This window comes from Pezoporus flaviventris, unplaced genomic scaffold (genome assembly GCF_033815535.1).
Source record: "Pezoporus flaviventris isolate CSIRO_AGI_PZ_B2104156 unplaced genomic scaffold, CSIRO_AGI_Pfla_v1 ptg000015l, whole genome shotgun sequence".
Classification (NCBI taxonomy): domain Eukaryota; kingdom Metazoa; phylum Chordata; class Aves; order Psittaciformes; family Psittacidae; genus Pezoporus; species Pezoporus flaviventris.
Window position 1 is genome coordinate 39,126,647 of NW_026892563.1, and position 25,810 is coordinate 39,152,456.

General features: G+C 41.1%; 1 protein-coding gene across 2 annotated transcripts in view; it reads left to right on the top strand.

The window, feature by feature from the left end:
* Positions 1-25,810, top strand: part of TBX15 (T-box transcription factor 15) — a 95,042-nt gene that overhangs the window by 19,560 nt on the left and 49,672 nt on the right. Inside the window, exon 1 of one of the 2 annotated variants that reach the window (XM_061454194.1) lies at positions 24,327-24,418. The exons of the other annotated variant lie outside the window; for it this stretch is intronic. The gene's annotated coding sequence lies outside the window, so the exon portion shown is untranslated. Of the gene's footprint in view, positions 1-24,326; positions 24,419-25,810 lie in introns of those variants that run through there. 2 annotated transcript variants of the gene reach the window in all.

Consider the following 25,810-nt stretch of genomic DNA (forward strand, 5'->3'; position numbering starts at 1 on the left):
CTTCAAAAAGGAAACTTATTGTAGTCAGTTTACATATAAAAGTAGATGGAGATTTGCTGATTTTTACGCAACTGTTCGGTGAATAGCTAGGCAGAAAACAAACTCTGTTTCTTGCGGTGCAATCACTGTGAAGTGTAATGCTCACTGGAGGAGCCATAAGAAATGAAGTCTGGAGGACCAAGACTGCTATTAACATCAGCTGCATACCAATGAAGTGACTGCTTGGAAAATGTTAGTGCTAATTGATAACATGGCATTTCCAAACAGCAGTATTGTTAATTGGTAGCGTTCAATCTCTAAAATGCTCAATACTAAAGTACCCTAAAATCTTGCGCAGCTATCACACAATTCAAATGTTTTGTTTCATGGCGTAGGAAGAATACATACAGCATTAACCAAAAGAAGAGCAACACAAAATGGCAGCTTATTAAATAATAAATTGGTGCTTTAACAAAGGCGAAGAGGAGAGGAAATACCATTTCTGTATGAAACTTTACTTCTTCTTGCTTTGTGCAGCATGTTTTACCTTCTGCCAATACACATTTGGAGAGTGCAGTTGGTTAAGTAGAACGTCAGATGAAGGTGGGAACTGCTAGCATTTCTACTGTCAGGGGGAAAAAGGCTGCTGCATTTTGTTTCCATCTAAACTGTGTGAGTCTGTCAGCAAGACTGTGGAAATGAACAGGAGACCAAAACAGGAGGGGGAAAAGAAGAGATCTCCATAAGATAAGGGAACCCAATTTATTATTTTTAATGACAGGCATATGGAAGAGACACTTATACCACAGCAGTAACAAGAAACAGTCTCCCATTTAGTAACTGTAGAAGATAGCATTTATTTTTATGGCAGGTCAAGAGCCCAATCCACAAAACAGATGAAACTTTGCTTTCATGAGCTCAGCAGGCTAGACCCATACCATGCAAGTCATGACTGCAGTTGGACTGGTCTTTGAAGTTAGATGTATTTGCCTTTGCTGTATCAGGCACATGAAGTCCAAGAACGTTGGGGGAAAAAATCTTTAAAAGATTACTGTAGAGAAAAGGGGAAGTAGCATAAAGGAAAACAAAGACAAAACCCACATTCTTGTGGCTATAAATCAGTTCCAGTGACCTGAGTGAATTTTCCCTTGTTGTTACTATGTGAGGCTGACCCAGAAAGGCAGAAGTACAAATACAGTAGCCAAGTGGGCAGAATAGCAGTGAGATAGGCATTATCTGTGTAATCTGAGATAAGTTCCTTTGTTTAATAAAAGTAAGAACTGCACAGGGCAAGCCATACAGATGAGGTCAGGCTGGGCTGCACCTCTTCTGTGTGCCCATGACTTTCTGTCAGTAGTCTACAAGAGCTAGAGACATGGGTTTGAGGCTTTAATTTGATCTTGCATATCTAGTGCCTTTTACTTCCTTGGTTTATTAAGACACTGCAGGATCAATCTTACTCACTCTGGGATTTCTCAGAGAAGCAAACTGGGATGAGATGCCCAGAAGAATGCTCCTGGCCAGACACACCTTTTCCGTCAAGGATGTACCTGCCTGGATAGGGAAGAATTATCCATCATTAAAAGTTTATTTGGGCACAACAACCCTGTTCCTTCTTGCTTATTCCTGGCTACTTTAAGGTACTCTCTGTTCAGCTTGTTTCTTACTATCTCTTCCCCAGCTGCCCAGCTTCTTTCCCCCTTTTGCTTCAGAACCCTCTTTTTTTGTTTTTCCCTAGAAAACTCACCATGTCCGTACTCCCAGACCATCTTGCCTACAGCAACATTACTGCTGATAATTTTCTCCAGATGTTGTCTGGCACAGGATCATCAGACCAGGTCCTTCCTAAGATATTTACCTTCCATTAAACAAGAAAAAAAAAAAGAACAACAAAAAACCAAAGACAATTTTCTCTTTAGAGGAAAAAAAAAGCAACAAAAAAAACCCCAAACCAGACCAAAACACAGACAGAACATTCAAGAACTTGCAAAATAGGATATTTGAGAGTCACAAAAATATTAATGTGATACAATTCACACAACAGAAGAATTATGCCTGTTAAGAAACATAAGGAATTGTAGTATGGGAATAATACATGTGTAATAAGTAAAGAATCAATAATATTCATAAAATATATCTTGGCTAATGACTTGGGCTTTTCTGCCTTTTGTGTAAGTAAAGAACAGAATCTGGATTTACAAACAATTTTTCCTCTTCTGCCTAACTTCTGGAAATGGTTCTCCATCTGTTACCAAGGAATTCCAGAATTAGCAGGCTCACTCTTTAGGGAAGAAAGGAGAGGGCAGCTTCAAGGATGAGGTCTGCCATCTTCCACATTTAATCCTTTAACACTTAGGATCTCACAGCAAGAGGGATGTCCTCCCTTCTGCACCAGGTGATCTACGTGAGAGGAGCAGGCAGCCCAGCAGGTCTGAGGGAGTATTGCTTTTTGCTACAAGGGCTTGGGCTCTGGTCAGGTCTGCTCAGAATGTTTGGGTCCCTGGCACAAGCCAGGATGACAGAAAAGGAATTTGCATCTCAAGAGGTTCTCCAGTGCAAAAAGTCACTGCCACAGAATATACATTGAATTGCTACTGAGATAGAGACATAGATAGAACCACCTTTTATTAAAGGTTGGTTTGAGCAAAACATGCCTAGAAGATGAGTAGCTTATGTGCTCTCCCTCTCATTCCCTATGCTGATGTATCTATTTCTCCATTAAAATTACATCTATTTTAGAAATTATTCCATTTTTCTTTGAGTTCATCCATGCGAGTTTCTCAAAAGGGTAGAAAGGTCAGGTGAGAGCTCTTATACAATACTTGCTGGTAGCTATTGCTGATTGAAGAGAGGAATTCTTACTTTATTATCACAGATCTTTTCAGAAGATTTGATACCTTCCTCAAAAAGAGTTAATCTAAATGGGTGACAGCTGTCATAATACAAACAAAGCTACACATTAGATTGAGTGAAGAATTCTTTATTTTTAACCAGGATGGTAAATGGGAAAAGATAAAGGGAAAAGAGTTTTTTTCCTATTTATCTTTGTATATCAAGGAAGGACAAGTGAAGAGGTGTCTTTATTCATCTTTTTTTTGTTGTTCTTAATCTCTCTCTTATGCAGCACTCACCTCAGAAATTTCCTCATTCCATTCTCATTCTTTATCAGCCAACAAACATGGCTTTGCCTGCATGTATAAAATATCCTTCAATCAAGTTCCTTATTTCAGCTGAGCTGTGGAATAATGTGCCACTCTTTCAGCCCTGTAAGATTTCCCATGGTGGGAGGCCTCCATAGTACAGAGCTGTTTGGTTTTGGCTCTGCCTTTTTCCAAGTGAAACACATGACAACAGCTTTTCAAGGCTTTAAAGTGCTGTCTGGTACACATACAAGTAGTGAAAAAGGAAAAAAATGTGAGGGAGTTTATAAATTTTCATTTTTTTTTTTTTTTTTTTTAGCATCTCAGAAGTCTCTGTTCTTACTCAGTTTCTTAAAGCTCCTTTTTAATTTTTTTAATAAATTTTATATTTTGGACCAGATGAATACACTGTGACATATTAAAAGACCTGAGATCTAGTTGTATCTCATTGAATATAGTTTTGTATCTGAACTTTTTTTGGGGGAAAATGCAGAAACCCAGGCCTTCCTTTTATCTTGACTAACCATTTGATGAGCTGTATCTGCATGTTTGGAACATCACTGCTTATGAGGCATTCTGCATTCAAGCTTTCGTAGAGTTATCACAGGTTCTATCTGTGATCTGTTCCCCAGTTGCTCTATTTTGAGAACTCTGCTTAATTCCTCTTGGCTAAAATGAACAGCTATCAGCTGTCAGCAGGGCCTTGTCAAGTCTTCCCCTTGAAGACATTCAATCCACTAACGAGCTATAGGATCTTTATAGAGCATAAGCGCAAGTTTGTCAGTGTATCTTCAAAATCATACTTTTAGTGCCATGACTAGCTCCTGTTATTGAACCAAATACATTTCTACATCCAGAGACAAGAAGTCCAACCTATAGAATTTTCAAGTGTTGCAACTACCTAGGGTTTAAAGTTTTAGTTTATTTGTTTCTTCCAAACCAGAAACTACTTCTTCCTTGCATGATCTTAATAAATAGGTCAAAGACGTTGGATTTGGTCATAAACACATCTGTTCATGTTGCTTTGTTTGCATTCAAACTTTCAATGACAGTACTCACTTCCTCCTTTTAAGTGGGTTATCCAAGAATTCTGTATTTTTCTTGTGGTTCTGTGGGAAAGAAGTCCTTAAAGCACTTTAAAAGTTGTTGGCTTTTAGAGAGTTGACTTGCAACCAATAAAACCTTTTGTTTTCAGATCACCCAGCATCATTTCTCAACATGTTACCAGATGTCCCTTGCTGTCCCTTTTGAAGAAACTTCCATATTAACCGTGTTTTTTTTTAAGTCTGTCCTCCATCTTTTACTTATATAATGTTTCAGTTTATGCATTTTCAGACCTGTTCTGTTTAACAGATTGGCAGGAAATCCACTCCTTCCAATCCTTGCGGATTTATGCATTTTAAACAAAACCTGTTTGTACCTTTCTGCTTATCTTGGACTGAAAGGGTTCCACTAGGCCTTTTTCTTCACCTTTTCTTCCCAATTTTTTAAGGTGTAAAGCTTTACTGATAACTTTACCATTTATCCTTGCCTTACAAGCATCCCATGGAGTTTTCTTATCTCAGTGAGCTTACTGTTTTCTTTCAGCTAACTCTGAAAAAGCTATAGATACTTGTTTTATCCTAAGCTATAAGCAGAGTTCCCTCCAGTTGCCATCAATATACTTTGGTTTAAATTGCAGCCTTTTAAAATTAGGCATGGGTAGTGAGGATACTGACTGATTACATCCAGAGAGATCAAAGTAACAGGATTTAACAAGCTACTAGTGACAGGGAACACATCAGTGTCTGAATATACATCACATGGTTGACAACAGTAACAGCATCCCTGAATTAAGAGCTTACTACTTTTCGAACATTACCAGCATCTAACAAGGTTACTAGCTTGAAGTTACCTTATCTGCAAATCCTGATCACCTTGGTCTGGTAAGGACTGGATTCATGAACTGGCTATAATTATCTCTCTTGTCCTAAATTTTATTAAAAATTATTATTACTTTCATTTTAAAAAAGGTGAAATGAAAGAGGCTTGTCCCTGGATGGAGCAGTATGGAGTATACACTCTTTCAAGTTACCCTTTTAGAGGACTTTGATCAGAATATATCTGCCATCTTCAAACGCCAGGCTTTTAGGATGAAAAGGAGGTATTTGACTAATAAAACTGCCACCCCTTTTCCTTTTGATGGCCTGAAGAGCAGTATGGTGTCTGTTCTCATATTGCATCTCAAGCAGCTTTCATTGTTGGTCTGCAAAGGAGCTTCTTGTAATGCTAGAGTCGTGTTATTATTTATTTTTTATTGCTTATAAAACTTGTTGACCTAAGCTGGTCGACCATTTAACATTTAAAGGCATCATTTGAATTGGTTCATCTGTTCTATTGGCTTTCCAGCTGTTGCTTTTCTAACATTTAAACTTAAAGGCTGTTATTCTGTTCCTTTTAGCTGGAATATTATACACAATTCAATGCTGCAAGATGCAATATCAACTACTCCCTTTTATTGGCAGAGGAGATGTCAAATCTTGATATAGCTTTTCATGCTTTTTACTACACTTGGTTTACTTCCTTGCTTCCTGTGTTTCATATTCTAGATTGCTGCCCTAATGCTGGGTTAAATTTAGCCATTCTGAATTTCTCCTGTCTTAAATAGTAAATTTCTGCCCTTCTGGGTCCCCAAGCACTGCTGTGCCCTGTGCCCTTTGTAGCACAACTGCAAATTTGAGGGACCAGAAATTACTCATTAGAACAAGGTACTGACCACTGAAGTAGAAGATGCTTGCAAGATGGAGATGCTGGCAGAGTAGGGAAGAGAGGGTGTCAGTATTTTAAGATAAGTCCTTTGCTAGCCTTGCCTGACAGTCTACACAAAAAAGCAGCTGTTTGTCTGTGGATCTGTGGCACATCATCCAAATCAAACAAAGGACAGGGTTTAAAACACTGCCTGAACCCAAGTGGTAGCGTGGCCTGTTCACGATGGTTCCTCTGCACATTGAGCACCCGCTGCCAAGAGGAGGGTGTCCATGAGGAGTTTTATTTCATACATATGGAGGGGGCCTCACCATCCGGGGTAACTTGGCAATGTAGAAGGCTTTGGGTGTCCCCAGAGCTTTTTCTCTCTTTGAAAGTCAAGGCAAGGAAGGCACCCTGCCACGCTAGAGAGATTTCTGCTGCCCAGACGGGGGAAGTGCTGCTTGTTATTAAGTCTCTTGAAACTGGGAGCAGTTGTGAAAGCATGTTTGAAAGCAGGATATGCTCTACAGTAATATCCAGGGCTCATAAGAGATTTTAAAGGAGTTTAAAGAGGAAATCAGACCTGATCAAGGGAGCTTGAAGATTGTAATTTAACAGGGGAACTCTATATAGTCTGAGGGTGTTGCTTTCCTGTGTATTGATTTCTCTGTGATTCTGAACTAAGAAAATGCATTAGGATATTAAAACCAGAGCTTCTGGAGTATGGTTTGGATGAAATCATGAAGCGGGAGAATGTGGCAAATTTGCCCATGCAAAGCCCAGTGAAAGCTTCTCCTTAAAAAGTCACATCAAAGCCATAAACATTGCAAGATGTAAAGCATGACAAACGTGCAAGCAGAAAAATACCTCTCTCTGGTCTTTCCTTCTGAGCCTACCGAGGAGATCATAGGATAAGCTAGAATAGTAAATGCTCTGGGATGCAACAGTGAATAGCAAAGAAACCTAATTCAGGACCTAGTGCAAACGTTAACATTACTCTTGCCAACTTTGCTGCAAATTTACTGTCATACCCGTCTATTTGAGAGGTCTTTTTAGTATGAAAGGTGGTGCAGACTTGTGCTCCTGGTAATACTTCTGTCAACAGAGATCTTCTGGATTCATGCCAGTGATGGGAGAAGGTGAAGGACTTTATGGATTTTGGTCCATCTTCGTCAGAGGAAAGGGAAGTTGCTTTACCTCTCAGGATATTTTCATCTTTATTTATAATTCAAACTCCTGCTAGTTTTGAAGCTTAGAGTTGCTGAATAAGGCAGAAAACTGGTCAGTCTTACAATGTCTCCATCCTCCTTATAGTGAAGCTCAGAGAGACCTTTTGGCTTTCTAGCTCGAGCAACATTCTTTCACAGTAGTGGCTTTTTATTTTTAATACAAGTGAACACAAGTACCTTATGTACATTGCAGATCAAACCTTGTCGAGTAGCAGCAGGAATATGCTGCAGACCACAAGGAGCATAGACTGAATAACTTACTGATGGCTCCTAGTGGCCTTTGTAGGATTTTCTTAGTATTATGCTAATTAGCTATAGTATTTTACTGTTTTCTATCAATACATTAACAGCTTATAAATTTCTTTTACAATGCAAAGTGATATTCACTGTTTCTGCATTTGCTAGCATATATTATTAGGGAAAATGCACATGTTGAACTTCTATATTTTTTTTGCTTTCAATACTAAGAGGGTCAAAGACTTACACAAAAAATGGGCTGTGAAGCCCTCTTGAAGTCATCAACTTTATCCAAAGCCAACAGCCTCTTTGTTTTTCAGTGCTTCAATACAAAAGGCGCTATGTTCAATGAGCACAAAGACTACAAGAGTTATTTCTTCTTAATGAAATAATTTGGGATGCCTGTAGCTTTATGGCATCCTTGTGTGGAGCAAGGAATGGTCTTTGGCCCTAGCAACATTCTTAGTTACTTTGATGAAAATCCATGGAGACCCGCCTTCCTTCTAATGTTGATAAGTAACAGCAGTTTAGCTGTATGGAGTTTTAAGGACCAAAGAGACCATTAAATTGTCTCCTTACCTTTTTGTGTATTACAGATTGGAGCATCCTACTCAGTCACCTTTTTATTTGCCTAAAGAGTATCTTCTAGAAAAGCACGTAGGCTTTATCTGAAAGGTTCAGAAGCTGGAACATTCAGCACAGTCTACAGCAGGAGGTATAACCCCACTGCTGAGAACACATGTTGCCTTTCCCTCAGAAAAGGGCTTCACCTTCCTGCATTGGTTCTCATCATTCCTTCCTCCATGAAATGAAAGAATTCTCTTATATGTCATGTTTTATATTGTAAACATATTCCTGCATTGTAATAAACTCACCCTGTCTTTGGTATATGAAGCAGGCAGAGCTCCTTTTGTCTTTCTCTGTGACACATTTTTCTCTGAACTAGGAGGAATTTTGCTGCTTCTTTCCTCTATCCCATTGACCTTTTAAATATCCTTTAGGAAATGCCTGCCAAGGACTGTATAGGGTATTCCAGTAGTAGCACCGCTACTTTCAAAACCTTTGAAAATCTAGATTTAAGCTACCTCAAATCCCACTTAATAGTTTCCAGTTTAAACAGCTACTTGTTTTTTTCCAGAACATTACACTGGGAGTTCAGATAGTGTTTCTTGTCACTGTGACCCACCCCTCTCCTTTTAGACACACCACTGTTCAGAACACAAGCATCAATTTGTAGGTTTGGCTCTCATTCTTTTTCCTAAATATACAACTTTGCATTTGCCTGCTTTAGCATACCCTGTTTAACAAGATTTATGTTCCATAGAATTATGTGATGTAGCTTTATTTATACCCTTATTCTTCAGTTATTTTATGAATGGGATCCCTTCCTGGCTTTCACACTCTTCTTGCCCAGAAGGAATATCAGGCTCATCAGCAGAGCTTCTCCCATTCATCCCATTCACTTCATACTGACACGGTTCTAGTCTTTCAGTGTTCCCCCGCATTTCCAAGATACATCCAAGACCATCACAGCAGGCCAGAGATCTCTTCAGCCAAGTCCCTTAGAATAGTTGTATACAAGTGGTCTTGGCCTGCCAAGTTGAATGTGCTTACTCCTAGGGGACTTATCTGAATTTATGCAGCATCCTCCTCTGTTACTAATAAATATAAATGTTCTTCATCATTCTTACATGGTGCTGTCTCACTTCTGAGCCCCAGACATGAGTAACTGTTATTTTGTATTTATATTAACATATCTGAGTGCATTGATCTTATTAATTCAACATTCTTAGTTTTATAGGGTACAAGCTGATATTCATTGTTGTTTTCTGATGAAGAATGTTATGTTTGTAAATCCCCTGATGCATTTAACACTTACTAATGCACACTTCCTTGCTGGGTTTGGCTAATTTACCCTTGACTCACTCAAACAATTTAAAATCTAGCCAAAATTCCCTCCTTTGTCCACTGCTTCCCTCATGCTATGGTTTCCTATGGACCCTACTTTTTGTCCACTGAAATTCTATTGGGACATTGAAATAAGTCATTTCTAAACGCAAACACACATGTGCTTTTAACCAGCTTTCAGGCCGGGCTTGAGAACACAATTTGACCCTTTAAATGTTAACCACAAAAAGTGCTAATCTTCTACCCACTCCCTCAAACAAACTAGCCTTGTGAAAGTGATTATCTCAATGGAAGGGCTTGCACATGCGATCAGGAAGCCTTGGTGGATGCTAATAGTTTGCTGTAAGGCTAGAAGTGCAGATGCTTTGAGATGGGAGGGTTTTAGTCTTGCTGTCATTCGTGGAGACACAGGGCTTCCATTATTTGGTCTACCAAGTTACCCCCATTGTATGGCAGGGTTCTGCCTCTGTCTTCAAGCTCTGGAGGAGATCCTGGTGTTTGCTCAGTTTACAAAGCAAAACATCATTTCCATAGGTTTGAATTCTTCTGAGCCTGCTCTTCCTACCTGGAATTGGGAATTGGAGTACTACTATAATTGCATACATTTAAACACTTCTGGGTGGGAAACATTTTTCTTCAGGTCAGTGTCAGAAGAAAATTGCAGGAGAAAGGGAGAAATAGGGGAAACGTTCACTTGCAACTGACAGTTATCTGACGGATGAATGTTAATATCTCTTCAGTCCCCCCCCCGCCAAAAAATTGGTGAACAACAATTATTTCTGACTTTCAAGGAGCCTTCAGAGGCTGAGACTGAAAAACTGCAGCTACACCATGTAGAGAGAAAAGACAATTCCCAACAAATGAATAGGAGACTGAAGGTAAATTTGTAAATTTTTGGTTTTGCTCAAATTCACTTATTTCACTTAAGAAAACCGCACATTCTAAAGCTGATCCAAAATGATCACAACACACACCAGCATTACCTCATAAATCATGAAGGCAGCATGACCAAGGTATTTTCTCATCTTCCTTAGCCATTAGAAATACTTACAGTGTAAGAGGGTGAAATCTTTACATTACCAAGACAAATGAAAGGGTTCCTGAGTCTGCCAGAGTGCTTAACTGTGGGCAGTGAATGAGGCAGAGGACAGCAAGAAAAGAACTTCAATTTTGCACGAGCAAACATAGATCTGCCATCTCCAAAACCTCCAGAACTTGCATATTGCCCCAATTCTGTCTGTACAAATTGTCAATATATAGACAACTTGGTATGCAAGTTCAAATCAAGGTGGTAAAAGATGGTGAAAATACAGCAACACACTATTAAAAAAGTAAATCTGGGAAAAAGTCAGATATTCAAATGTCGGGGATATGGGACAGCAGGAGCAAAAAACTACACATGGATTTACAGGGATGGGCAGCTGGACTGGTCTAATGCCTTCCTACAGAAAACATGCGGGCACAGTGCATTCCAAAGTGGACTATAGGTATAAGGGAGAGAGTGCAGAAGGGTTTTCTAGACTGTATGTCTGGTCTATCAGAACAATTAATGATTCTGTACAAAAATCCCTCTCTGCTATTGCTTTTCCGATGACCCTCATGACTTGGGCAGCGAGTGGGTTGGAGATGAAATGAGCTGTTTGGGCAGCTTACAACTTGCAGTCTTCTTGTTGGACCTGTCTTCCTACTGCCTCCATCCTATGCATTTAGCTCATGTGATGAATGGGCCTCTGATATGCTGAAATGAATTGGAAGTATATGTAATCAGCACCACAGATGATGGAGTTTAAGGACTCTTTTAAATGAATTTAGTCTGTTATGGTTTCTTTTCATTGACACAGTTGCTGGGTACTCAAATAGTTACTCAGAAGTTCCTGAAACATTTGGACTTAAACGGTAATACTTGAGGACTTTGCTGCAGAAGGATACGCTGGAAAGTTAATATGAATTGATTTTTTATGTATTAGCTAATTTACATGGAAATCGTAAGTATTGCCATCTTTAGAGATGAAGTGAGTGAAATCGGTTCAGGGTCATCTTAATTCTCAGTAGGGATTTCCACTTAAGTAGCTAGATGTTTTTTAGAAAATGCACTTCAAATTACCAGCTTCACTGCTAATTACTATGTTAGTCTAATTTTCCTGGACATCTCTGTGTAGATAGCCCCTTGAAGAAGAATTGCTGCAAACATGGTAAGTTTTAAAGCAGCATCAATATTTTTTCCAGTTTTCTTGAGATTGGCTTAAAAAATAAAGAGATGACTTAATGTATAGTGAAATAATTTACTCTTCACCTAGCTTGGAGAGGTCTCTGTAAAGTGTAGTTGGCTTGCTTAACATTGCTTAAAGAATTCTTTCTTAAAGGTTCTATTAGAACCTGTTTAAGGCACAAGAAGGAGGTCTTCAAAGAGGAGTGGGTAGTGTAAGCAAGAAGGAAATCTCAGACTGCATGGGGCTGGAGGGAGGATGCTAACAGACATTCTGCAGAAAGCCCATCTTTTGGAAGTGCAGTTTGCTGTCCTGATCAAGGAGGAGAGGCATGAAAATAACTGAAATTAACATGTACAGAAGTTTCCATGTTGAAAAAAAATGTCATCATGGAAAGGAAAGTGCCATGAAAAATAGGATCATCATAACAATAATGGAAAACAGGGAGTTGGAAAGATTGAAGAGCAAAAATACTCTTGTATAAAGGAAGCATCAGGAAAGCATAATTCAGATCACATTGACTATGTAAGAATGAATTACAGAGCAAAAGCAAACCTGAACTGGAAAGGTTTTTTGTGCTAACTATACCAGTGGTTGCTGATGGCTTTAAATTGTAAGTCAGTTTTAGTTAATATGTTGCTAATTTTTCCTTCCTTTGTTAAAATGTTTTTCATTTTCTGGTGTGCTGAAAATATCTCTGAATAGAACCTTACAAATATATGGACTTCTACCACAACCCATGCAGGCAGTGGTAGGAAGAATGTTGGAGAAAATTGCTTTTGGCTTGAGGAGCACACAAGACAATGAGAAGCTTCTTTAGAAAAAAAACAATCTAGTCTGCATTTTGTTGTGGAGTGGACCACAGGACCTGGCTATGGGACTCATCCCACACAGAAACCCAGCCAGCATCTCTCACTAGCATTTTGCATTGTGCAAAGATGAACTGATACTTTCTGCGCTGTTGGTGGAGAAAGAGAAGTGTAAGCTAACGAGCTATCACATACTGCTCTGCAAGAGGAAGATAACTTTGCTGCTTTAGCTTTCCAAGACAAAATAAAAGGTTGGAATCCTTCTGTCCTCTAGAATAGGAAAAATTCAAAGGAAACCTGGCCCATTGCACTAGAGCTGGGGAAAACATTTTGATACTTTATAGCCAGGCTGCACAATAAATTCCCCATATAGGTTTTCAGAACAGAACACTCTCTCGTCAGCATTCACAGAATAACTATTATTGGCCTTTAATAAGGAGTAAAATCTATTTGGAATAATTGCTATACAGAAACTAAATGTGCACAGGCTTAAATCCAGAGCAGCTGGGACAAGTGGTGGGCAGGGAAGTGGGGCTGGAGGAGCTGGGGAAAGGAAACCCTGGGAACTGCTTTGAACCTTCTCCACTGAGTCCCCACAGTCTCTTTTGTACCAAAGAGCAGCTGCTAGGAGCAGCTTTTGTGTTTATCCTCCCTGACACCTTTGCTCTTCTGCAGGGTCCGATGGGTAGTGCCTGTCTCTGTTTGCCCTCCTTTGCACTGAGCAAAGCTGGGTGGGGAATTTTGCCCAGAAGTCACAAAATGTGACATTTACAATTCACCGAGTGCTTCTGCAATTAGTTTGTTTCTGAAGACTTCTCATGGCATTGTTTCTTTTTGGTCCTTTTCTGCTTTGGTTTGATCTTTGAATTTGGTAAGGAGTGCTTTGACAGCTTGGCATTCTCTGTTTTCTGTATGGTCAAGGACTTAATCCAACACTTAGAATCATAGAATAGTTAGGGTTGGAAAGGACCTTAAGATCATCTAGTTCCAACCCCCCTACCGTGGGCCCTGACACCTCCCACTAAACCATACCACTCAAGGCTCTGTCCAACCTGGCCTTGAACCCCGCCAGCAGTGGAGCATTCACAGCTTCCTTGAGCAACCCATTCCAGTGCCTCACCACCCTAACAGTAAAGAACTTCTTCCTTATATCTAACCTGAACTTCCCCTGTTTAAGTTTTAACCCATTACCCCTTGTTCTATCACTACAGTCCCTAATGAAGAGTCCCTCTCCAGCATCCCTATAGGCCCCCTTCAGATACTGGAAGGCTGCTATGAGGTCTCTACACAGCCTTCTCTTCTCCAGGCTGAACAGCCCTAACTTTCATTGTTTTTCATCCAGGTGTTCTCCAGCATTTTATGGATGGTGAACTCACCACCTTGCACACACTACATAGTCCTGAGGCTTCTCTTTGTAGGCTGAAAATTGAAAAATGAGGGCAAAAATCCCCCTAAAACCCAACTTCCTCAATCAATAAATCAAGGCACACATTTTTTGAGACTGCTTGTGCATTTTTGTGGTGGAAAAACCTGAATCACTGTGTGTGCGTATTTGGTTTGCATGGTGGTTTATAGATTTCCCAGTGTCTGCCTTAAGAAAACAGTTTAATCGAACACTATCACAAAACCCATACAGACAGAACACTGGTTATGCCTAAGTTACGTCTGTCTCCCACTTCCAATATTTTGTGAAGCGAAGGGAAAGAAGGAAAAGGAAGGAAAGGGAAGGACGGGAAAGGATAGGAAAGAAGAAAAGAAAAAAGAAAAAAGAGAAAAGAAAGGAAAAGAAAAGAAAAGACAAAAGAAGAAAAGAGAAAAGGTGAAGCTATTGTTATGAATTGAACTGCTCGTGTTGCATATCTAAACTGTGCTGTGTTTCTGCCATGGAGTCTGTAAGTGCAGCTGCTAATGACATTGCTCCAGCTGCAGGAATCTGCTCAGCGAAAGAGGAGAAGAAGGAGGATGGCTGCTGGCCATTTTTGTTTTCTAACGTGCATGGGTTGAAGAAAGAGAATCCCTCATGGGATTTGACTTAGATGGTTTTGGCAGCTGTAAATTACTCACAGCATGCTGCAGGGTTTGTGCTATGAGATATTTTCAGTTCCGTTGAAATCTCATGCTAAAAAAAAAAAGCCCTCACTAAACTCGAACAGAAATAAGGCAGCAGGACAGAAGATCGCTGCAGATGACTTTCAGCTGGCTCATGCCTGCCAGCTGTATAGGAGGACTTTTAAGGAGCTGGATTCACCACTGGGAATATTGAAGAAGTTACAGTGAATGACACTGAAGCATTGGTTTTCACTCCTAATGGCAAAGAAAGAGCTTTTCTTTACACTTTGCATTACGTTAGGGTACACTCTCAGAGGGTACTGTCTGTTTGACTTGAAATTATGCTGCATCACAGGTTTTTTTGGTACTTTCTAACCCACTGTTTACTTCCGTGGTTATGTCCTGAAGGTGACATTTAAAAGCGATTCTTAGTCAGAGGGCAGAGCTGCTACTCATGAATTGTACCTCCACAAATAAGCAAACAAATAAACGAAAGCCTGTGCTAAAAAAAAAACCTCTCGTAACCTTAGGAGCACTGTGTGCAAATAACTGTTTTGTGGACAGCTGCTCTTAGAGTAATTTCTGCTTTAAAAAAGTAAGAAATCTTTTTTTACAACCTCCTATTTCTTCTACTGCAGGAGAGCCAGAGCAGCAAGAGCAGCAAGACTGTTTTCCATCAAGAAAGGTGCTGCTGCAGTTGCAAGAATAAGATCAATTTCAGTGGAGGGTAACCTCTTGGAAGGACCTCAGCTTGAGTCTCAAATGCCAGGCTAGCTTGCAAGGTTAGACCCCTCTCAAAATCAAAAGAAACAATAACAAACCAAAACATGACCCCCCTCCCCAAGCTTGCTTTGCTTGTTAATTGAGACTTTTGGGGCTCGATTTAAGCTAGGAGTGGTTAAAGTCTGAGGAACACGGATGTCCGCGCTGACACTTCAGTTTTCCAGAGCAGTTGTGCTCTTTCATGACATTTTGCACTGCGACAGGCATGTGACTGTGCAGCCTTCCAATCCCAAATGGAGCCTGCAGCAGAGCACGGCACCTGCAAAACCAAGGGTTATTGTAGAAAGTGAACAAGAGCAGCCTTTCCTTCCATCAGCTGAATCATTCCAGCATCTGTTCTTACTCCAGCTCTGCCTTGTATGTACTTCATAGTTTGTCCCCTGTATCACTGTTTACAGTACAGAGTGAAATATTTTAGTAAGTGGAAATATGCAAGACATTTCAGAAAAATACATGGACATTTTAATACCGGTGTTTTTACACATGTCAGTATGAAAAGGATTGTAATAAGCAAAATGAAACATGGAACGAGACATAGTTTCTTTTATGAAACCGTAATAACACCACTTGGATACACTTCTACTGTTACAAAATGGCATTTTATGAAGAAAAACTATTTTGTCATCATGTTTTGACCAGCTTCACTCATAGTTTCATTTTACCATCACTTTCTCAGGTGGACTAGAACAACAGAGTCAAGAAAAATGCTGGTATCTCGTATTACTAAATTATTGCTCATGAATGTCAAGCCTCCTTGCTACTTTCCTTCTCTCAGTGGGTCGTTTGCTGCAGGCACAATGCACATGTACCTAAACATGTGTCCCCATGGCTGGGCAGTGGGCATCCAACCAGCTTTTGTTCTTGCCTCATGACCTGAGCTTTGTGTCATGGTCCATCTATTCCCGCTTCCACCTCCTTCTGCATGCACTCCTGGTCAGGAGGAGGAGCACTGCAGGAGAAACATCACTTGACCCCTGCAGAGCTCTTCCCCAGGTTGAACAAAAAGCCAAAGAAGAAATCACATTAGGGATTCACCCCACATTTTCCCCTTGGTGCCAGGGCAGGACTGCACAAATTAGTTTGGTGCTGTGGGTTAGGTGGCTATACCGGGTGAGCAAGGTCACTGTGGTTCATAGGTACATGCTTCAGCACTGTGCTGAATGTGCATAGATCTAAAGATCATTTTAGGCATCCTGAATGTTTCAGTCATAAATCCTGTTTTACAAATGCTCCTAAATATTTGTTCAGCCTGGAGAAGAAAAGGCTGCGTGGAGACCTCATTGCAGCCTTCCAGTATCTGAAGGGGGCCTACAGAGATGTTGGAGAGGGACTCTTCACTAGGGACTGTAGTGATAGAACAAGGGGTAATGGGTTAAAACTTAAACAGGGGAAGTTTAGATTGGATATAAGGAAGAAATTCTTTACTGTTAGGGTGGTGAGGCACTTGAATGGGTTGCTCAGGGAGGTTGTGAACACTACATCCCTGGCAGTGTTCAAGGCCAGGTTGGACAGAGTCTTGAGTGGCATGGTTTAGTGGGAAGTGTCGCTGCCCATGTAGGGGGGTTGGAACTGGATGATCTTAAGGTCTTTTCCAACCCTAGCTATTCTGTGATTCTATTTCTGCTACTAAGAGTCCTCATATAGTGCAAAAGGAAGCATGTGTGGAGGGGTCATGGTTGTCCTGTCACCTGGTAATGCACCATGGTTACAGGCTTCTCCTCAAGACACTGGTCCTAGAGGACCATGGGACCCAACCAAACCTTCTGCTGGCAATCCCTCAGCTGTTTTGGTCAAGACGTGTTGGTGGATGAAGAAACAGGGGAGGAACAACATGGGTTGCAGTAAATTCTGTTGTTAATACTCATTTTGTGTAGGGCATCTTGGTCTTCTCTCTCCCTAGGGGAATTTTGAACACTGTGCACAATGTTTTCTCCTGTTCCTTTGCTACATTAGCAGCTGCAAAAGCTGGGGCAGCTGAGCAGTTTTCACCCCTGGGTTCCTGTGAGTGCTTTCTTCTATTGGAGGCTTCTGTTGGTAGAGAAGAGAGAGGTCATACTTCAGTCTGGGGGCAAACGATACGACAGTGGTTTTGCACTGTTATCTGTTGTCTTGTACATTATCTTCGCATGTTTTCCACATATATCCATAATTGGTTCTACCTGAGCTCCCACAGGATGGTAGGGCAAGTCTTGGCTTTGGCTGTCTGAGTAGGTCTGTTCTAAGGTCCTCTGCAAGAGCTTTGTAATTTGAGATGGAGATGTAGAAATGTTTTCTGCAGTATATTACACTGGAGAATGCATTCTCCTTTGATTTGCTGTTCTCTCTTTATGTTTTTCTTTCATGTTTTTATGTCTTTCTAACATCCTTGTAAAGTCTGTATATTTGTTTTGCTTTACTATTTGCTCTATGCTTTTTTAAAGCTGTACTGTTACAGCTCTTTACTGGTTTGTCTTCTAATTTCTTCTCCCACTGATCTCTTTAGCTTTTCCTCCTTCTCCTTCTCCTGTGCTTTATCCCCTTACCTACTGCTCTGCAACCCAGTGTTTCTACCTGTTTCCTCTGAAAGCATCTGGACTCAGAATAGTCTCAAGAGTTTTGGGGGGTGAATATGAGCCAGTGGATCTTTAAGGGAATCCTAAGATTAAGAATTTGAAGCCTTAATTTTACTGAATAGAAAGTGTTGTAGCCTTCTCTGTGGCAGTAGAGGTGGCTCCTGAGCACTCGCATTGGCTTCCAAGCTACTTAGGAAATTCTTAATGTTTTCAGTGATTCAATTTGTTGATTAGTCAGTCTGCAGTCACTGAATTATTTTGTCTATGTGTGGACAGGTTTCCTCTTTTTGTCTTCCCCCCCCCCCCCCCCCCCTTCTTTTATTTCATGATGTCTTTGGCTTTTCACTTTTATTTTACTTTTCAGCTCCCTTATTTCATCTTCCTTCTTCTACCCTTTGTCTCCTATATTCTTCTTGCTCTTATTGTCTCTATCATACTTTGCTTGGTCCATTTAAAACTACTGAGAGCAGAGAGCTGTATGTCTCTAAGGAACAGGTCTTTATGATACTAAAGATAAAATTTGGAGTGTTAGGCTTAGGAGGTGTGAAGGTTACCTTTCCTGAGACAACTGAAGCAGACCTAAATTCAGCTGTGCTCTTAGCTGTGTAATTATCCCTGCTGGATGCTTTGACTTTAGGAGCAGAGCAAGAAAACTGCCTGATGTGCCTGTTTTCTTTGCTGTCATGCAGCCTTAGAGAGCATCAGTGACTGCCACTTGCCGTTACCTATGGCACGGAAATGGGGAAGAGTGTGAAGGGATACAGGCTGGGAGAGGGGATTTGCTTCCCAAGCTCTTCCTGTCCATGGTGGCTCTGAGATCTCTTTTCCCTTGGAGCCTGGTTTCTTTCCACAGCTGGGAGAGCCCTGGGCAGGCTGGGATGTCCTTTCTCTGTGAAATGTGTGGGTGGGAAACCTATTGAACCGGTGCTAGTGTCAACAAGGTGAGATTGTTTAAAACTACGTGATGGATCTAGGCATAGAGCCAAAGTTGTAAGGAACAACTTGAGGTGGTTTGTGTAAGTCCTCAGACACCATCAGTGAGCCTGACTTAGCCTTCTGTGCAGGGGCTTTGTACAGGAAGGCAGTCTGTCTGATGAGGAATGTTAATGGATATACTGCTACTTTGAAGTAGTAACTGTGAATTAATCATAGCCCTGCGAGGGAATGGCTCAGATTTGAACAATTCTGGTAAGTGTGATTCAGCTTGGACTTCCCCAGGATACTTCTGGCACAGCTGAGCACAGGCACAGGGAAATATTCCTGGCAGGAGGTTGAGGGCATTGTATGTAAATAGATGTGTGTGTCTTTGCTCTTGCACATGTGTAACCCTTGTGTAAATCCCCTTAAACCAACCTTGGTCTAAAATAAGCAAGAAATTGTTTGAACTCATTGGAGAAGCTAGAGTATAACAGTTTTCTGAGAGAAATTCTGCATATAATTACTTTAAATTAGATGCAGAAATTAAAGCGTTCATTGGGATATTGGGATCTGTACCAAAATAATCTGTGCTGCCACAGAGGTTTTTGCTTTCTGGTGGTTTGTACTATCAAGGCAACCATGCTGCATTACGAAGTTTGAAAGCTCTGTTCATTCTTAAGCAGACTGTGCTGGCCTGTGTGCCTGATTTCTATGAACTGTAATACTCTTTTTGCTCGTTTCTGGCAGATTCTTTTGAGTGCTTTGCAAGCCTTTGAAATAAAAAGCTATGGAGTATTTGTGTGCATAAATACATGTGGGGAAATCACGTGCAGTAAATCACCGGGAGTGCAAAGACAGTCTAAGGATTGTGAAAGAAATAAAGTGTGAAATAGCAACGATACTGTAAAAAAGATATAATAAAATCAGAAAAAACAGTGGGTCAGGTGCTAAGCAGCCTGAAGGCTGCTTTGCTCCACTCCAGCAGCTCAATGCAGCAGTTAAACAGACATTTTATAGCTGGAGGTACAAATACTCAAGTTCCTTTGAAGCCAAGTGCCACTCTCACTGTTAAGGGTGAAATAGTAGCACACAGTCCTTGCATCAGCAGTCTGCAGGACCCATTCAGTGGGTCAGTGTGAGGGGTGGGACAGTAGCAGTATTCACTGAATGTGGATTTTCATATTTGAAGGTCTTGCTTAGTTCCCAGCCCCTGCTTAGCTCCTCTTCCCGGACCTGGATATAGTAAGAGTAGGGTTATTTGAAGCCTGTGCTAGAGCATCTTCTGACTCAATTGAGGCAACTGGGAGGTTATTCATAACTGCTAAGTGCATTGCCTCCTGCAGGCAGATACTGGTTTTCATGCGTTAGTGGAATGTCACTGGAAATCAGGCATTTAAGGCAAAAAATAAAGGTAAAAGTTTATAAGGTCAGTTTCAGCTCTGTCCTCTCATGCCTGTGGGTCCCAGCATGACCCTGGCACCACTGTGCTTTATTTTCAGGGGCCAGTTGGGCAGATGGGAAGTTTATCCTTGCAGTGATGGGAAGTTTATCCTTGCAGTGATGTTTGACACAAATGTAACTGTTCAAAACTGTTCAAAGACTGTGTTGGGTCCCAGAAAAATTGATTTTTCAGTGGACAACATGCAAGTACTGACAAATCTTACGGATTTTTTCATAAAAAAGAACAAGTTTTGCTCATGCTGCATCAGTTTCACAACACAGAGACAGACTACTGACTGTACATGGTTTGTAAGAAACCAAGTCAAAGAGAAAGGGTTTCTCAGAGCCTCGTAGAGAAATGTGTTATGCAGGAAACCCAGAGGAAGCTGCAGCTCTCCTTATGAGCCTGGGTGTCACACCTCTATGTATGGGTAATCTCTGGTGATGGCTCCTCTCGTATCTCACAGGCAGGGCTGGAAATGAAGTGAGGTGTCTGTCCTAGCAAACGTTGGTCTCATTCTTTTTTCAGACAGACTTCCAGAACGAACATTTCAGAGAAGACTCTTTTGTTTGCCTTCTTGTCTAACAGCCATTCCTACTGCCATTCCTACTGTGTGCCACTCTCTGCAAGCTGACCTACACATGCCTTTTCTTGCTCCTTCTATCACTATTCCATGAAAAGCAACTGATTCTTGATCTCAGATATAGACCAGAGACTTTTCTTTTTTACATTTAGAGACTTCCTTTGAGCTCTTGACTGGCTTAATAGGACTTTATTATTGTGTTTGCTCATTTTGATGTTAAATGCTAGACCAGGGGTAGAAACTAAGAACTTGATGCCCATTATTTTATACTAGTAGATTCCTGCTTCAGTCATCACAAAGTTTAGTATTGTCCTGTTCACCTAAAGAGTAGCAGCATACTTCTACTTATAAGTTGCTCTTCTCTTTGCTTTGCCCTAAGAGTTAGATAAACACAGGCATAAGTATAAAGATTTTGGCTTTCAGACCTGTTACTCCTGCATTTGGTAAAAATGTATGTTTAAGTGAGAAAAAGTGTAATGTTCCTGCAGTAATTATTAGCATGTTTTTGTGTCATAAACACATCAGTGATGTTAGGTGTTTTATTTACATGTATGCAGTGTCTATTTAAGATTAAGTGGCTGGCAAACAGAGTATCTGGACCTGAAGATGATGCTGTCTGTTATACAGAGAGAATGGAAGACTATCTTGGGTAGGCTTTTAAAAATCTCACCTTTGGTTCAGCTGAGCTCTTTCCTGAAAGCTAGTCTCATTTTTTAAAAGATAGCACCAGCACCCAGCAGGTCTTTAGGACATAGGTAGTGGGCTGTGGAGTCTTTCAGCATGAGATCCGAATCTGGACCAAGCCCAGCACAAGGAGTATGAGAGTTATCCCCAACTTCATGGGTGCACAGTTTGAACTGAATTTGATGAGCCTCAGTTCCTCCTCCTACTGCACCAACTGGCTGCTCAGTCTTGTCCTCTGCAGCAGAGATGCTCTCTTCTTGTGTGCTTCTTGGAAGTTTAGCATAACAATTGTCTGAGTGCAGGTAGACTCTCATATAAGGGCTCCAGCCAGGGCCAAAATTGTCCCATGGCAGATGTGACATTTACAGAAAGCTATTGTCACCCACCACTTTACAGTGTTTGAATCTCTGGCCCGGTAAATGCTGAATATCTTGGGGGGCATGGGAGGCAGAGTGTGTCAGGGAAAAGCTTTTGAGGGTGAATTCTAAGGGTGAATACTTTTTTACTCTTAGTCAGATGATGTTTTCCTGTGGTACCTCATGGGTAGGACTGGCACACTTACTGTCGTCAGAGTGGAGGTCTGTTGCTGCTGAGGAGAAGGCTTGTGGTGGACCTCCAAACAAAGCTTGTGTGACTTACTGAGGTCTGCTGAGAATGTCTTCGAAACCTGAGTTGCATGAGTTTCATAAAGGAAGGGGAACCTTACAAAAAAACAACAGTGCCATTACAGAACGGCAGGAGCAGCTGTCTTGTAGCACCCTCTGGTATTTATCCTCCTTTTCTTTCTCTATCTATAGCTGGTAACATTGCTATACAATGGGTTAGGTGGAGGGTAGCAAGTGAACAGCATGATGCCACATTAAAAGGCAGAGCACAACCGACTGGCTGCAGGATGTGTGTGCTGGCACAAGTGCCCCTTGCTTTGTGCAAGAGAGAACCACGGTCTTTCCCGGTGTGAGGGAATGCTCTTTGCCTCAGCCTTTCTAGAAGGAGGGGATTGCTGTGGCTCAGGACAGTGTACCTCCTGGTTGTGCCACTGAGAGGGGAGTGCTCTGCTGCCAGGGAGTGCTGCATGGCCACTTGCTGCTTGAAACACAAGGGGCACAAGAAGTACAAGTTTTGGGGGTGTGAGGCTGGATGAGTGTGGTGGGATGGAGGGATTGGTGGGTGGGATGGAGATGGACACCACAGGTTGCCCAGCAATACCCTGCACAGCTCACTTAGTGCTCTGAGGGTTCACTGCATGGGAGGTTCTTACTGGTTTTTACTGAGTGCCAATCAGTGTAAGATATCCTTTGCTCAAGAAAAAAACAAAGCCAGCATCATGCTTGCTCTTTAAGTAACCCAAAAGTATCTATGGCCTATAAGTCCACGTGGAGATGCCTCACTGGATTTAGAAACACCAGACTTATTATACAAAGCATGTGTCATGGATGTGACCTTCTCCGTTCCTCCCACTCAGTAAACACTGGAGCTGGTTATTCTCTAGCTGTGTCTTCCTTGCAAGAAAGGCACGTATTTTAGAGCTAGATATATGAAAGGAAGTTAGCTGCCTTTCTGCTAAACATGTCATACAATGGGCTTGTGAGGGGCTTGCCCTGGTTGCAGAAAAAGTAATGGGGAGACAGGGGATGTAATAGATGTAACACTGGATTTGCTTTGTTGCTTTCTGGGGGAAGCTCATTGGTCCTGTTTTCCAATGAGGCCACCAAAATGCATTAGTTTACCTTTCTGTAAAGATCCTGACTTGTTTTAGCAGCAAAAAGATACCCGTGGCTGCAAAACTGGCATTTTGCAAAGGTGCCTCAAGATTCAGCTGTGGATATAGCCATTGAATTTCAGCCTGTCACTAGGATTCTATTTTCATTTATTTTTTTCTCCATGCCTCAGTGGAACTTGCCTGCAACTGTACCATGTTGTTATAGAGAGGAGAGTTGTAAGACATGCTGCCTGCTCAGAGCTGGGAGAAGGAGTCTGCAGATGGGTGAATGGCTTTTTAGTACTGCTTTCTTTACAGTTAAACACCATAAGAGTTAAATAAAGAACAGACTCTTTAGTCAGGATTCTGGGTGCTTTGTGCAATGAAGAGTGTCCTATTGAAGCAATACCGAACTTCTCTATTACGTTCATATTTTCCTCTATCATGAAATGGAAATGGGCAAGGAAAATGGATGAGGAGGTCCCTACTTACCTGGTGCACACAGAAACAAAGGAACTGATCTGCTCGAACAGATCAGACCTTGTGCCACCAGTAGAAAGCAAGACAGGCTGATAAGAGCTGTGGAAAAGGAGGAAAAGAACTGCTTAGTATTGAGGACGTTAGTGTGGCTCACAAGCATTCTTTCTGCTGAGGTGTTTTGTGAGAAAGTAGGGGTTATGAGGTTATAATGCTTCCTAGACTGTCTTCTCTTTCAAGCATTTGATGTCAAGGAGCTAATTCCAATAAGCTGCCCTAATTCCCAGCCTCTTTCTTCTCCTTTCTAACTGTACATTTGTTTAACTTCTGTTTTATCCTTGTTTTCTTCTTTTCCCTCCCTCTCCTTCCATAACACATCTCATGGAAGAGGAGTCCAGCTGCTCCTCAGACCCTGCTGAGCTCCAGGCTGGAAGGGGTGGGTCACAGCTTTGCTTTGAAGCATCACTGTGTGGCTTCACAACTGTACCAGCAGAGGAAATTGCTGCCTCCTTTTGTAGCCACATGGTCAAGCTCAGCAGCATTACAAACAAACTTGGGCTGCTTTTCACATAAAATTTTACCACACAAGAAGAAGGTGGCAGAAGTATGATTCAAGGGAAGGTGGAGTAAAAGGGATGAAAGTATATTGGTTTGAAACTATCATTTTCTCCTCTTCCCCCCAAGAACCTGTAGATTTCTTATTAGTTTAGTGCTTCTCCAACCACCTCATGCTGTAGGATGGGAAGGGCTGAAAGGAACTTTTGAGCCACAGATGGCAGCAATTGAGCAATACGGAGAGCATGGGAGGATGCCCAAAAGCACCAGAGATAAGAATTAAGTGATGAAATAAGAAGTTCAGAGGCCCAGTAAGGATGTGCTGATTGGCTGCCTGTGCACTTGCACCCCATTAATAGTGAAACCTTAAAGCTGATTCTTTTCCTCTTCTTGAGCTGACCAGTAAGATAAGTCTACAGCTGTGTCTAGGAAGGATGTGAGGTATTTTCTGAATACCAGAAAATCACATGCTTTTTCATTAAGACCTTTTGTGTGGAGTATGCTAAATGGCACCAAGCACTGGTAGGACTGTCTGATACTGGATTCTTGGTATACTGGTGTCCAGGGGCTTTACCATGAATGATTTTGGCTTTCCACTCAGTGTATTTTCTGCAGTAGCATGCTGTCAGTTTCCTCTGTGCCACGGCTGGTTTTGATGGAAACCTCTGAGTGTGGGAAGAGTGTCTCAGTGTGTGAGGTCTAATGCTGGATGGCAGCATGAGGTTGAGCAGGGCTTTTTGGGAGGCACAAGAAGACTGCAAATTCAATACATTATCTGTAAATCTGTTTATTAATGAGATGGTTAATGAACTATCATTACATTTACCTCTCAGTTTTATAGTTAGTAGGACAATGAGACATGTGGAAAAAATCATATGATTCAGAGCTGATATTCCAAGATGTCCAGAACCCTGAGAAGTTGTCATTATGTTAAAGTATATTCATTTTGCTGTCAAGGATTTTTGCACACTTGAGATCAGGAAACTTTGTTGGATTAAACTCATATCCTGCAGGATAAAGTAGAAGTTAATGGTGATGTAAATTCTTGTTATTTTCTACTTCAAAAACATATGGAATATTTACATTCTTACCTGTAGCTGAGAGTGAATATTTTGAAAAATTGGCACACTTCTTTTCCACATGAAAATTTTCATCTTAATTTTCTAACTGGAAGTTCTAAAGCAATTCAGTAGAAAGCATCACGTTCTTCTCAGCTACTGCAAAATACTGCAAGCCATTTTTCCTGCTGTCAAAAACTCTAACTTTTTTTTAGAGAGAAGATGGTTGGAAAAAAGCCGCAATAAACTCAAAATGTGCGTATAATTTTCCAAGTGTAGTACATGCTTGTAAAGGTTTTAAAAGAATGGGTTATGAAACGGTTTAGTTCTGCATGGTTGAAAATGTGTGGGTATTCAAGCACATAGAAAATTACAAGCCCTGTTTTTGACATCCATGAAGGATACTATCTGAGGTCACAGAAGCCAACAAGTTTCTGAGGTCACCATTGAGGCATTGACATCAGTGGTGGTGGAATTGGGCAAGCCTGAGACCTTTGTAACTTCAGTGTTTCCAGCCTGTGAACTTTCCAGCATATTTTGCTGTAAGGTAGAGTTTGCTGAGAACATCACAGTGGGACATCCCATTGTTTCTAGTGTGCTGAAGTGAAAGCCAGGCAGGCACAAGCATTCTAAATTAAAGTATTTTTCATACAATTCTGAATAGAAATGGTCAGAAGTTTTTGCCTACATTCTCCTTGAACATATCTTTTAGATTAGATGTGGATGAGAGAAACAAAGGAAAACAGACTGGAACCTTCCAACATCAGAAATGATG